The sequence below is a fragment of the Notolepis coatsorum genome (assembly GCF_963971535.1).
Source record: "Notolepis coatsorum genome assembly, chromosome: 19".
Classification (NCBI taxonomy): Eukaryota; Metazoa; Chordata; class Actinopteri; order Aulopiformes; family Paralepididae; genus Notolepis; species Notolepis coatsorum.
In genome coordinates this window covers 70624162-70638760 of record NC_140183.1, presented here as the reverse complement: position 1 = coordinate 70638760, position 14599 = coordinate 70624162, and positions in this window count along the sequence as shown.

Sequence of the window (14599 nt, the reverse complement as noted above, 5' to 3'; positions counted from 1 at the left end):
GCAGTTGTTCTGGATAAATACACTCCTGTATGGTCATAGCTAGAACCATATATTCGGCTTCACAAGTTGATAGTGCCACTGTGGGCTGCTTCTTTGTTTTCCACGAAACCAGTTCAAACTCACACAATATCCTGTGGTACTCCTTCTACATGTGGTGTCAGCTGCCCAGTCTGCATCACTGTGGGCTTTAAGTCCTAGACCCTCGCTGATCTTTCTGAAACACAGTTGTTTATCTGCTGTACCTTTAAGATAACAAAAGACATGTTTGGCTGTAATCCAAATGCTCCTCTGTGGGGTCAGCAAAATGCTGTGACAGTCTACTCACTACAAACCATCAGTCAGGGCGGGTACACATTGTTAAATAAATGAGGCTACCCACAGCTTCTCTGTTCATTTTTACATCTGTCCGTTTCTGAGCATCCTCCTGATAGTTTTTGATCACATGGTGTTTCCCTTGATCTACATTCTTACATGTCTAAACGTTTCAGGGTCTTTCCCACATAGTTACATCATTGAGAACAGTTTCAGGGTCTTTCCCACATAGTTACATCATTGAGAACATGGTAAGTCATCCACCTCTGTACTTAAACATGGTATTAAACATAGGATCCATTTCAGTATTTAGACATGGACTCTTAATCAGGTATTTAAACCTGGATTCTACTCCTCCCGTATTTAAACCTAGAGTATCATCCTCCTGCATCTAAGCAGTGTAGCCACCCTCCTTCAGTATTTAAACATGGAGTACCCTCCTTCAGCATTTAAGCAATTAGTCACCCTCCTTCAGTATTTAAACCTGGAGTACCCTCCTTCAGCAATTAAGCAGTTAGTCACCCTCCTTCAGTATTTAAACATTGGAGTACCCTCCTTCAGCATTTAAGCAATTTTCTACGAACCATACTTTGTATTTGTCGTGGCCTTCAATACCCTCCTGGCTTGAATACACCCATTTCCCTCCCACTGTCTGTCTGCCCTCTGGTAACTTGGTTGAATACACCCATTTCCCTCCCACTGTCTGTCTGCCCTCTTCGGGGGACAATGTGACCTCTTTAAAGGTCGGGGTTACCCCACTGACTACCCTGTAGCAGTAATCAACGGGGGTAGGTGTACTGTCCTCCTCGTCACTCCCTTTCCGGGCATAGTCTGTCAGATACTTTGGGGGTTTGTGTTCCCTTGAGGGATACCTCCCACTGCTTGGGGCACTTGACGTCACCCTCGGGTGCTCCTCGTCATCGCCCTCTGGGGGTGGCTGACTGTCTGCCTGCATGACCGTATTAAGTACACTGGGCTGATGTGTCTCTGTTTCTACACACCTTATTCTGGAGTCCAGCTCTGGCTCCTCTGTCTGTGTCTCGCTCTCACATGTTGCCTTTGTGACAAACTTGACTAGCATGTGTTTCTGCACTCTCCCTTTACCGGGATGATAAACTAGGAAAGCGGGGCTTCCCTTGTCGTGTCCTACAAAAAGTCCTTTTACACATCTGGACTCTGGCTTTCCCCTGTCCTGCAGGTACGCATAACACACTGATCCAAATCGGTGCATTCTAGCTAGATTACACTTCTTTCCTGTCAGTGCTGTATACGGGGTGGTGCCCGAGTGCTTATTAAAGCACCTGTTTCTGACTTCCGGTATGCCGTTAGAGGGCACAGACGCATAGAAGACCGCTCTCCCGGGCGGAAGATCATTCTTCCACTTCAAGAATTCAATGAACACAAATATCTAAATCAAAAGGTAGATGAGTGGAAGAAGGAAAGGGAAGGACCGAAAAAGAAGGGAAAAGACTTTTAAAAACTCGAAAAACGAGAACACAGAGGAGTTCGACATCGAAGCTAACGTGGTCGCTAGCTTAAATAAAATGTGGCAAGATGACAACGTGCCGACAAGTCACGAGAAGAGCATGGAACACGAATATACAACCAGGGAGCTGGTGCAGAGAAAAGCATGCATTAAAAAAAGCACTGAAGATAAAAGGAACCCGCTTCCAGACCCCACACTCCAACATGAAGATTCAAAGAAGTACTGGAAGGAGGCAAGGAGGGAACCGGGGCCTCAGGTGCCTCGGAACGCGAGAGACGGGACGAGCCGACGGCACCAGCACCAGGCAGACAGAGGGGCCGCTGCACTGAGAGCGAGAGAGAGGCTCAGCAAGTACACACATCCTTAAAAAACAATGAGAAAGAAACCATAGGACTCCTCTTGTTTCTGTGGTCATGGCAATGTTTACTAAGTGCCCGGGAGGGGTAAAGTCATTTTATTAGCGTAGGTTTTCTTTAGCAGCCAACGTTGGACCAAGGGATGGAGGGGTTTCGGATAGATGCCTCGTCATACACCCTTAGCGCAGGGCCCCCCCCTAACGAGGGGCTCTCCCTCGCACACCAACGGGGTTTATGCCAAGAGGAGCGGGTGTTTCCCCCCTCGCTTGGAGGTCGAATTCAATAACGTGTTAAATGTTATATGTTAAATGTTGGGAAGAAGGTAGAGTATGGGAGGCAGCTAACATATGCAATAACTGGGAAATGAATGTCAGGACCATAAACGGACCAGACCAAACAAGAACGAAAAGGGCTATCCCTCATATACCAATGCCCTGTCCTGTGAGTCTTGTTTGTCTTGTGGTGGTGGTTGTCTTATTCTAGAAAAATGAGTAGATTGGCTATGCAAAAACGGAACATCATACTGTAAAGAAAAGAAAAGGTTGTTGTAAAATGTGAAGAGGTGATTTTGGAAAAGAAAACGAAAATGTTTCAAATGTTTATGCAAACATTCGTAACCACTGAAACAAAATTGTAAATTGTCTATGAAAAAGCGGAATTCATACTGTAAAGAAAAATTGTATATGTGAAAAAGTGACTTTGGAAAAGAAAAGGAAAATGTACATGCAAAAATGTAAAAAAAAAGTGACTTTGGAAAAGATGTGAAAAATGAACCAAAATAAAGAGTTATAAAGCACCTGTTTTTTTTTTTTTTTTAAACTTAAATTTTTTATTAACAGTTATTTAGACAGACAGCACTTACAAAAAATAAATAATAAAAAATGAAGAGACTAGTATCACAATAAAAACAAAAAGAAAAAACAGTGCACATAAATATTTACATGGTTAGTTGTCTGGTTCCCCTACTGTTGTTTTCTAGGTATTTGATACAAAGGCTGATTGTGTATCTCCCTTAAACAGGCATAAACAGGTAATTCCTACTCAAAGACAATAAATGCTGACTAAGGTTTGTATGTGTGATCTGGGTCCAGAGACCCTCCTTGAGTTTCTTTCTTCCCTTCTCCTTCGTCCTTTCTTTTTTTTCTCTTGTTTATTAACTTTCACTTTGCCTTTTGTTTCACCCATACACAAACCACATCATCCCTGAATATTTAATATCACACCGTTAAACAGACATAAATAATAAGGTATAAAAGCATTCAGCACTTGTAATATCCCAAAAACAAAATAGAAAATATTAACTAAAGTACAGGTGTGTGACATGGGTTCATAGACCCTGCTTGAACATCTTTCCTCCTTTACCCTTCGCTCTCTTGTGTTGCATTTGGTTCTTCCTCTGTGATGTCGTTCTCGTTCCTTTTATAATCCTCCCACTTTCCCCATCTTTCCCCAAATTTCTCTTCCTGTAACCTCAGCATGTGTGTTATCCTTTCCATATCCTGTATTTCTTCCACTATTCCTACCCATTTTGCTATTGTCGGTGGGTCTTCCTTATACCACAGTCTCGTTATTGCTTTTCTGGCCGCTATCAACATTATCTTTATTAAATATTTGTCCCCCCCTTGTATTCCCTCGTGTGTCAGGTCTCCTAAGTAAAGCACCAGTCCTGTTTGTGGTATCCCGTATCCTAATATTCTGATCATTGCTTCCCCTATCTCCTCCCAATACCCCTTCAGCTTCTGACATCCCCAGAATATGTGCGTGTGATTTGCCCCCTCCTTCCCACACATCCTCCAGCATGCTTTTTGTGTTGGTGCATATTTTCCCTTCAGCTCTGGGGTTATAAAGAATCTGATTATGTTTTTCCATCCAAATTCTTTCCATATTCTCGATCCTGTTGTTGAATGTTGTACCTCGCATATGTTCCCCCATTCCTTCCCTGTTATTTCTATCTCTAGCTCTCTCTCCCATTTCTCCCTTATGTAATCTGTCGTGTGTCCCTTGCTGGTCATTATAGCCCGGTATATTGCTGATATTACTCTTCCTTGCCCCCCCTTCGTATGCCCATACTATCATCTTTATTATTCCATTCTGTTCCTCGTCTTTGGCCCCCCTTATTTCTTTGTTGTAGTAGTCTCTAACCTGTAGATATCTGAAGTGGTCCCTGTTTTCTAGTCCAAATTTCTCCTTTAATTTTTGTAGTGTCTGCATTTCTCCCTTCTCTATCATTTTGCATATTGCTGTTGCCCCCCCCCCCTCTCCCACCTTCTGAATCCATGGTCTAACCTCCCTGGTTTGAATCTCTTGTCATGTGCTACCCATCTCAGGACCCCTGACTGCTTCTCCAATTTGTGTGTTTTTACTACTCTGTTCCATATGGTCAAGGTGCATTTGGTGATTGGATCTAATAGTCCCTCTTTTTCTTTAAATAGTTCCCTATCCCCCACCAGAGCTTGTACCTTGTATCCCTCCCCTTCTTTTTCAATGTCTTTCCATCTTGCCTCATATCTGTCGTTACACCAGCACGTCACTGCTCTCAGTTGTGCTGCATAGTAATAATCTTGTAGGCTGGGTACTGCCATCCCTCCCTCTTCCTTTGGTAGTTGTAGTGTTTTATATCTGACCCGTGGTCTTCTCCCCGCCCATATGAACCTCGATATCAGTCTGTCCCACTCCCTGAATTGATTCTGTGGTATTTGTATCGGTAGTGACTGGAATAGGTACAGTAACCTTGATAGTATGTTCATTTTAATGACCTCTATTCTTGAATTGAAGTCCAAGGGCATTACTGTCCATCTCTCTAGGTCTCTCTTGATGTTCTGATTTATCTGTGTATAATTCGCCTCAAACAGTTTCTCCACCCCTCTCGTGATGTTCACCCCTAAGTATTTAATCTTGTCCATGTCCCATCTTATCCCGTACTGTTCTCTAATTTCCGTCGTTGGAGAATAGTTCCATGCTAAGGTCTGTGTCTTTGTCACGTTTAGTTTGTATCCTGAGTAGTGGCCATATTCCTTCAGTAGATCCATCAGTGCCGGGAAGCTCTTTTCTGGTTGCCTCATGTATACTATCACGTCGTCTGCAAATAAGCCTAGTTTATATTCCGTTCCCTTTATCCTTACTCCCTTGATGTCCTCGGTCTGCCTGATCAGTTGTGCCAGTGGTTCTATGAAAACGGCGAAGAGCGTCGGTGAGAGACAACATCCCTGTCTGGTAGCCCTCTCTAATCTGATTCTATCCGTCAAGCTGCCATTCACCTTAACCCTCGCTGTCGGCTCTTGATATAGCGCCTTGATCATCTTCATCGCCCTCCCGTTCAGTCCGAACCTCATCAATGTTTTATATAAAAATGTCCAGCTCACACTGTCGAACGCTTTTTCTGCATCTAGGCTAATCAGTACCGCGCTACCCCCTTGTTTTTGTATCTCCTCTACTATGTGTAATGTCTTTCTCACGTTGTCCTGTGTCTGTCTCCCTTTAATAAATCCAGTTTGATCTTCATCTATAATGTCTGGCATAAACGTCTCAAATCTTTTTGATATTATCGATGTATACATCTTGTAATCTACGTTGAGTATGGACACAGGTCTGAAACTACTACATAATTCCCTATCCTTCCCTTCCTTCGGTATCGTGGTGATTATGGCTTCCTTCCACGAGGGGGGCATTTTCCCCTCTTCCATCGTGTGTCTGAACGCCGCCCCTAACATGGGTGCTAATTCAGTTCTAAATGTCTTGTAGAATTCCGATGGGAATCCGTCGCTCCCCGGAGACTTGTTGTTTTTAGCTCTACTAATTGCATCTTCCAGTTCTTGTTCCGTAATTATTTTATTTAACTCTTCATTCTGTTCTTTCCCTATCGATGGTAACTCTAGCTTCTCCAGATATGTTTCTATTTCCTCTTCTCCCGCTGCTTTTGGCTGTGTGTATAATTTCTCATAGTATTCTCTAAATGTCCTCTCTATTTCAGCTGGGTCCCTCAATATTTCATTAGTCTTTGTATCCCTTATTGTGTGTATCGTGTTCAACTTCTGTTGCGTTCTAATTCTCCTAGCCAACAGTCTGGTCGCTTTTGGTCCCCCTTCATAGTACGTTTGTTTCATGAACCTCGCTTTCTTTTCTATTTCCGTCAATAATTCCCTATTTATCCTGGCCTTTACTTCTTTGATTTCTCCGAGCGTTTCCTGTTCTTTTGATATCTGGTGTCTCCCCTCTAGCTTCTTTAGCTTCCCTATCAGATTGTGATATGTCTCCGTTCTGGCCTTCTTCAGCATTGCTGTTTTTTCCATCAATTTCCCCCTTATCACTACCTTCAGTGTGTCCCATAGAATGTTCGGGTCTACCGCCCCGTTGTCATTTTCTTCCTTATATCTGGCTATCTCCTCCTTGATCTGACTCACCACCCCTTTGTTATTTAATATTCCTACATTTAGTCTCCAAATCGTGTTCCTCCGTCTCCCTTCTAGATCTACTGTCAGATATATGGCACTGTGATCCGATATGTCCGCCACTCCTATACTGCTCTCCCGTGCCCTGTAACTGTCCCCCGTCGTCATCAAAAAGTAGTCTATTCTCGCATACGTCACGTGTGGGTGTGAGTAATGTGTGTATTCCCTGTCCATGGCGTGCATCTCCCTCCAAACGTCTGTAATTCCCATTTCCGTCATCTGAATATTCATATATCTACTGATGGGCGCCCGTCCTTTTCTAGTACTCGTGGTGTCTAGGTCGTGATTCAGTACTACGTTAAAATCTCCCGTACATATCAATATCCCTTCTAGTTCCATCACTATCATGTCAAAAATGGTCTCATATAAATCCCTCTCACTCTCTGGGGGTGCATAAACATTTACTAACGTAACCATTTGGCCCTCCATTTTCCCCTTCACCAAAACAAACCTTCCCTCCTTGTCTCTTACTTCCTTGATCAATTCAAATTTGACTGTGTTTTTGATTAACGTGATTACTCCTCTCCTCGGGTTTTGTTCAAAGGAACTATAGTATGTATTTTCATATCCAAATCTCTTCAGTTTCTCATGACCCTGTGCTACCAAATGTGTCTCCTGCAGAAAAATCACTTCCATCTCACTTTTTTTACATTTCAACATCACTTTTTATCGCATTATTCATTCCATTAACGTTTAACGACATCATTTTTATACCTTTAACCCTTGTCATCTTTCTTCTTCTTTCGTCTGTCAGTCCCCCCCATGTCACACTCATTCCCCCCTCCGGTTGGAGCCTCCGCTCTCTTCACCGAATACATATAATGATTAACATAAATAAAAAACATAAACTTTACATAAAGTGCTCCCAAGGCGTTCGGGGGGTCCCTGTGTCCCCCCCTGTCCCCTGCTGGTGGGTGAGGGGTAATTGCCCTCCTAGCGAGGGGCCCCCTCCTGACGGCTTGGGGGTTTGAAACCCTTGCCCCCAATCGCTCGTCATATTTGTCCAGCTTTCTTACTGTTTTTTTTTTTGCTTTCGAGCTCCTGGTCAAAAGCGCTTTGTCCTTCCTTTTGATCAAAGACCCTCTTTTCTTGGTCCCTCTCAATGTGACTCATATGTTTCATTGTCCCTCCTTCCTCCCATATCCGTGTGCGGTGTCTCCCGTGTACCCCTTATTATTTTCTTTTCCTTTCTATTTTCTATGTGATGTCCATTTATCCCCTTAATCCCTCCCAACTGTGTTACTCACAGCGTGTTTCTATGTATCTGTTTCAGTATGGTCTGTGTCTCGCCTATCAAACCTAGTTATATTTCCATTTATTTCCTCCATCAGCTTGTGTATTATGTGTCCATGTATACGTTACGTTCATTTCTATATCCTGCCTCTACCTGGGAATGTGTGCTTATGCATATGTTATTTCAGTTTCTATACTTTGTCTCTATTTGAATAGTTTTTTCAATCTCTTGTGCGTGTACTCATCCGTTCGTCTCCTCCCGCCTCCTCTGCGTCTGGCCTCCTCATCCGTCTCCGTCCTCGCTCCGTCACGTTTCACCTCCGCCTTCTCCTCTCTCCTCCCTCCGGTTTCGGTCTTCCACTCTGATCCACCTGCGGGCTCCTTCCAATCTCTGCTGCAGGCTCCGCGTCTGTTCCTCCCGCCTCCTTCCTTCTCCGTCCTCCGCCATCCTCATCCCTCGCCGTCTCATCTCTCGCTCCGCTTCTCGTGCCGTCGCGTACATCGCCGCTCCTTCCTCCCAGTGAATCCTTAGCGAGGTCATGGGTGACTGGAATCTCATTCCGTTTTCTTTCAGGGTTTTCTTCAGTCCCGCGTAGGACCTGCGTGTTATCGCTACCGCTGTCGAGTAGTCGTGATCAAATGATAGTCTTTTCCCTTCGATTTCAATCTTCTTGGTCCACGCGGTTCTGAGTACCAATTCCTTAACCTCGAATCTCAGAAAGTTAATAATCACCGCCCTCGGAGGTCTGTCCGGTTGTGGTCTCGGAGCCAACGCCCTGTGGGCCCTCTGTATCTCCATTTTTTCCAGTCCCGTTTCCTTCATTTGTTCTTTGATAAGCTTTTCCACATATAGGGTCACCGATTCCCCTTCGACTCCTTCTTTCAGTCCCCATATTCTGATGTTATTTCTCCGTGACCTCCCCTCCATGTCCGACATCTTTGTCTCCATCTGTTCTTGTTTCTGAATCACACATGTTAATACCTCGTGTATCTCCGTGTTCCATTCCTCCGCGTGAGCCGTCCTAGTCTGTAACTCGGTCACGTTTCTGTCCTGTCCCGCCATCTTCTCCTCCACCCTTTTGATTTCTGTATTCATTTCACCTCTGAAGTCCTCCTGTTCCTTCCTCAATTCCTCCCGTAGCTTCCCAATATCATTCCTTATCGTGTCCGTGTTCAGTTTTATCGCCGCTGTTATGTTCTCCAGTATCCCGGCCTGCATGTTCACAGCCCATCCTGGCATTCCCGTGTCTGCCTCGGCGGTACCTCCCCCTTCTTTCGCCTGGCTTTTCTCGGCTTCGCTCCGGGGATTCTGTTTCTTCGGATTCTCTCCTTCTCGTATGTTCTCCATTTCTATTTCCTTCACAATCGTTGTCTCTTCCTTACTTCTCGTGAGCATTTTCCTTTTTAATTACTTTTCGGGTCTTTTTTTATCCGTTTTTTCACTCATTTGACCAGGAGCTCTTTCGCACGTGTGTTACCCGTCTGCTCTCATACCGGAAGTCCATAAAGCACCTGTTTCTGGTGTAAGCGGCTTCTTGCACCGCATAATGCCATAGGCTCTTAGGTAAGTTACTATCTACTAGCTTACACCTAGCCATTTCGAAAAGGGTGCGCCATTCCCTCTCTGCCACTCCGTTCTGGTGTGGGGGATATGGACATGACGTCTCGTGTCTTATCTTGTACCTTCTCAACAGTGATTGGAACTCTCTGTTTGTGAACTCGGTTTCGTTGTCGGACCTCAAGCATCCTACGTTACCATAAGGGGCTACGTCTGCCAGGAATTTCTCCGTGGCCTGGAGTGTGTCACTCTTTGCTTTGAGAAAGTAAACAAACACTGCCCCTGTGCACACATCTGTAAAAGACTGTACATATCTAAAGCCTCCTATGGACTCGTTGCTTACTGAGCCGGCTAGGTCCGTGTCAACTAATGCAAGTGGTACCCTTACTTTTTCTGTGGGATTTCTGTATCTCGGTTGGGTAAACGTCCCCGTTTGGCACACTGCACAATTTTTGTCAGATCTACGCTTTTCACCTTCAATGTGCATGCCTTCTGTCACTGCTTGCAGTTTCAGTAAATCCTCGTAATTACAATGACCCATAATCTCGTGCCATGTCTGAATATCGTGACTGGCCGTCACGCTACACATATCATTATTATCATTACACTTGTCGTTGTCATTACACTCCGTTTGCAGATAATATATTCTCTGGTACATCTTTATGTCAAACCGTGTACCGTCAGGTTCTACAAGAACATTTTTACCTTTATCGAAGAATACCTTGGCACCGCTTGCAGTAGCAGCTATTACAGAGAATAGTCCTTGTGGGAACGATGGTACGTAGAGAGCGTTCTTTAACGTCACTGTACGCCGGCGCCCCCTACTGTCCGTGAGGCATACCTGTGCGTCTCCTCTCTCTTGCGCCAATCCGTAGGTGCGTCTCCCGTCTGCCAGCTCCATGCTGTGCCTCTCCGGGTGGAAAGTGTCATCAAAGTTCTTGAACCGACTCCTGTCGTTGATGACATGGGACGACGCACCTGTGTCCACGATCAGTCCCCTCCTCTGGGCCCGCTGCAGCTGGGCCGGTCCGGCGATGCACGCCGTCTGCGCCCCGAAAGCGCAGTCCTCCTATCCCGCTATTCTCCTGGCGTCGTCTCGATCCGTCTCACGTCGACCATCGCCGCCATCGTGTCCACTGCCGTCACCCAGTTCACAGCCGTCATCTTGTCCGTAGCTGCCATCTTGTCCGTAGCCGCCATTTTGTCCGTGGCCGCCGTCTCGTCCATGGCCGTCATCTTGTCCATGCGTGTATCGCGCGCTCTGGTCGTGTTTCTTCATGCACGCTCTGTCTGTGTGCCCCGTGGATTTGCAGAAGCTACACCAGACAGTCTCTGTGCAGTCGCTTCTCCGATGGCCCTTCTCTCCGCATCGCCAACACGCCAGCTCCGCCGTGGTCCCGGTCCTCTCCCTTGGCGTCGCTCGGGCCCTCAGCACCCTCTCTCCCGCCTCTGCGGCGGCCGGGTGGGTATCTTTTTTTTTTGATCAATTTTTTTTATTATTATTCACATGAAACAAGACAACACATTAAACACAATCACAATACATAGAACTTCACAAGAAAATAACAAAAACAATAATAATACAGAATAACAATTTATACAGACAAAGAGAAAAGAAAACAGAGTTCAACCTTCTAAATTTTAAATCCAAGGGGTACTATCCAATAAATGGTCTTTCCCAGTGTTCAGCCCCGATTCCCGGCTGTGTGACCCTATATTAATAAAACGTACATCTCCAATTCAACACAAGGACCACTTTTTGAGAACACGACCCGAAAACAGAGCAATGAACCTTCATGACAAAACAAAAACCTGTAGAGGTGTTCCATAGACTCTGTTATGGTTTGACACCGACCCCAAACGCAACGACACAAGAGAGTAGGATTCAGAGTTGCCAAATACGAGGGCTTGTTTATTTGGTACTAAGAATAAGAGAAACAGGGAAAGCAGGTCAAACAAGACAGGTACAATGATCAAGGGGCAAAGTTCTGCTGCTCTGCAGCTTCTCCCGTGAGGGTAGTTTTGGGAAGCAGGTGTTGACTTCTGAACCGCTCTGCAGAATTCTCTCGGTGGATTCTCAGATGTTGTTGCGAGACCGAGAGAGGGAGAGAGGGAACGAGTCAGTGACAGAGCAGTCTTAAAACGAGCAGGAGAACAGGGTGTACAATTCTTCGTGTTAACAACACAGTGAGCACAGTTCCAAACACAGCCCAAGTGAATCTCTTCGTGTTAACAACACAGAGAGCACAATTCCAAAAACAGCCCAAGTGAAACTCTTCGTGTTAACAACACAGTGAGCTAAATCCTAACACAGTCCCAGTGAATATCTTCATGTAAACACACAGTGAGCAAAATCCAAACACAGTCCAATTGTGAAATAATATCTTCGGTGTGAGCAAACACACAGAGGGAGATGGAAGATCCCAAAAATATTATTCCATAAAGGAATAAGCAAAAATAGATAATGGCTGGGTGAGTGACTGTTTGACAAAAAGGTGGTAGTCTTCAGTGTAAAAGTTACACACGAAAAACGGAATAGGTCAAGACAGTCAAATAGATAACTCACCCAGACGAGATGCGTAAATGGAACTGGAACAACAGTGGAGGCGAGCGCGCGCCACGGGAGCAGGTATCCAAGCGAAGGCTTCTAGGAATTCCTGGAGAACAGCACAGAGAAAAAGGCAGCAGCAGCAGCAACGGGGAAAAACAACCAGAGACAAATCAAGACGATCCAACAACTTAGGGTGGGGAAAAACGGGGTATAAATAATGAGGGATCGATTGATTGAAAAGCAGTGACAGCTGGGGAATGTGATTGAAAAGCGTGGGGAAGTGAGAGAACCAATCAGCGACGTCTCTGATGACGTCAACGGGGAGAAACGTGTGAACGAGGGAATAGAACCAATTGACAGAAAAATGAATGAAAACAAAGCGAGGGTGGTTAAAGGAACAGAACGAGTGAGAGAGCAAGGACAGAAACCTCACAGACTCACAGAGACCGTGTAAAAGTGACCAAACAGTGAAGAAATAGTTAAATAGCTGCCCCCCCATAAAATCCCCAGCTAAACTCAAGAGGACAAGACAAAAGACAAGACAGACAAAACATGTCCTCCTCCCCCTCCCAAGAGACCCCCGGACTCACTTGAACACGCACCTCAACCCCGCTCAGCCGCACACGGCGGTCCTGACCTTTTCGGCTGCTGCAAACCACAGGTCAATACCTGCCTGTCCAACCCCAATCACCCGCGCTGTGGATATCTCAAGATAAATCACATCCAATAGTGTTAGGGACCAGTTAATCACTGTAAGCTTCTCAGGCTCCTTCCATCTCATTGCTATTAGCTTCTTCGCTGCTGTGACACCCGCTAGGACAACCCTTTTTAGTTGAACGGACGCAGGTAGTGTCGTTATATCGTTCAGGAGTAGCGTAACAGCTGTGAATGGGATAGTTAAGCCACACAGATCTGAAAGTTTGTCCGTTATTGACCTCCAGAAGCGGGCCACTGGTGGGCAATCCCAATACATATGCATATAAGTGCCAGTGGCCTTTTGAGAGCACAAAGTGCACCGAGAGTCGGTTATCAGTCCCATAGCAAATAGCTTCCTAGGTGTAAGATAGGTCCTATGAATATAATTAAAATTAATTTGCTGGTGATTGGGGTTGCGGGAAGATAATGCCACATTTGCCCAAACATCATCCCAGTCAAACTCGGGGTCCAACTCCGGGATATCCACCCGCCAGATTGTATCCAATGATACATTTTTATACGTGGATTGAATTAAGAGCGTATAAAAGTCTGAGACAAACCCTCTGGAGGTCGTCCTGTCCACTATGAGCCTGAGGAAGGGGTGTGGGTGCAAAGCTTGAGCCCATGGCACGCCATGCGCCCTCAGCGCTGACCTTAGTTGAAGGTAAAGAAAAAAGGACTCGCCAGGAAGATCATAAAATTCTCTTAAGTCCTGAAACGCACGGAGGCCGTTCTTATCATAAATATCCTCCAGAGTATGAACTCCCCTCCTCTGCCATTGAGGAATATTAACCGGCTTGTGCCCAACAAGTAATTGCTGGTTATTAAAAATTGGAGAGTCCAGGTGCCATGGGCATTTAACCCCACACAACCTCTGTACATTACGCCACGTTTGGATCACGTGAGTTATGATCGGTCCATACCTCAGCCGGCATTTCGAAATAGAGACAGTGGAGTACACCACATCCTGCAATCTTAGCGGTGAGACCGCCGCCGCTTCTAAGGAGCACCAAGATACAGCATCTACAGGGTCTAGCCAGCACATCAGAGGTCTCAGTGAGAAGGACCAGAAATAAAGCTTAAAATCAGGGATTGCGAGGCCCCCATCTTGTTTCCTACGTTGAGTAGTAGCTCTTTTGATTCTCGGGCGTTTGTTATTCCAGATACATTTAGATACCATCGATTGTACCTTGCGCCAGTGGTCTATTGGAGGGGGCAGGGGGAGCATTGAGCTAACAAAATGTATCCTAGGCAGAACGTTCATTTTGATTATGGAAGCTCGGGCTTGTAGGGAGTTAGGAAGGGACGACCATCTGTCTAGATCCTGGCGTATTTTATCATAAGTACCCGTGAAGTTGTACTTAGTAGTTTGACTCAGCGTGGGGAATATCTCTATACCTAAGTATTTAAAATGTTCCACTATGGGGATATCAGCTGGTAGTCGCACCGCCTTGGCCAGCTCATTAAGAGGTAGGCAGGCTGATTTGTTCCAGTTAATCTTAAAGCCTGACAATTTACCAAAGTCGTCGATTATTTCCAATAATTTTGTGGCCGACCGGGAAGGGTCATCCATAAAAATCAGTAGGTCATCCGCATAGAGAGCAATTTTGTGTGGTGTATTATTGATCATTATGGGGACGATGTCCTCTGATTGCCTAATAAATTGGGCCAATGGTTCGAGGGAAAGCGCGAATAGTCCCGGGCTCAGAGGACAACCCTGTCTAGAAGATCTGGAGACTGGGAAAAGTGTGGAACAGTTTTTGCCTGTCAGTATCATTGCCGACGGCGAGGCATACAGGACTTTAATCATATGAATAAAATTCTTTCCCAGACCCATGACCTCAAGTACCTTCCACAGGTATGACCATTCTAGTCTGTCAAACGCCTTCATGGCATCCAAAGACAGAACAGTGGACGGAGCTGTATTGTCTTTACTGTTATCGACTACATGCAACAGCC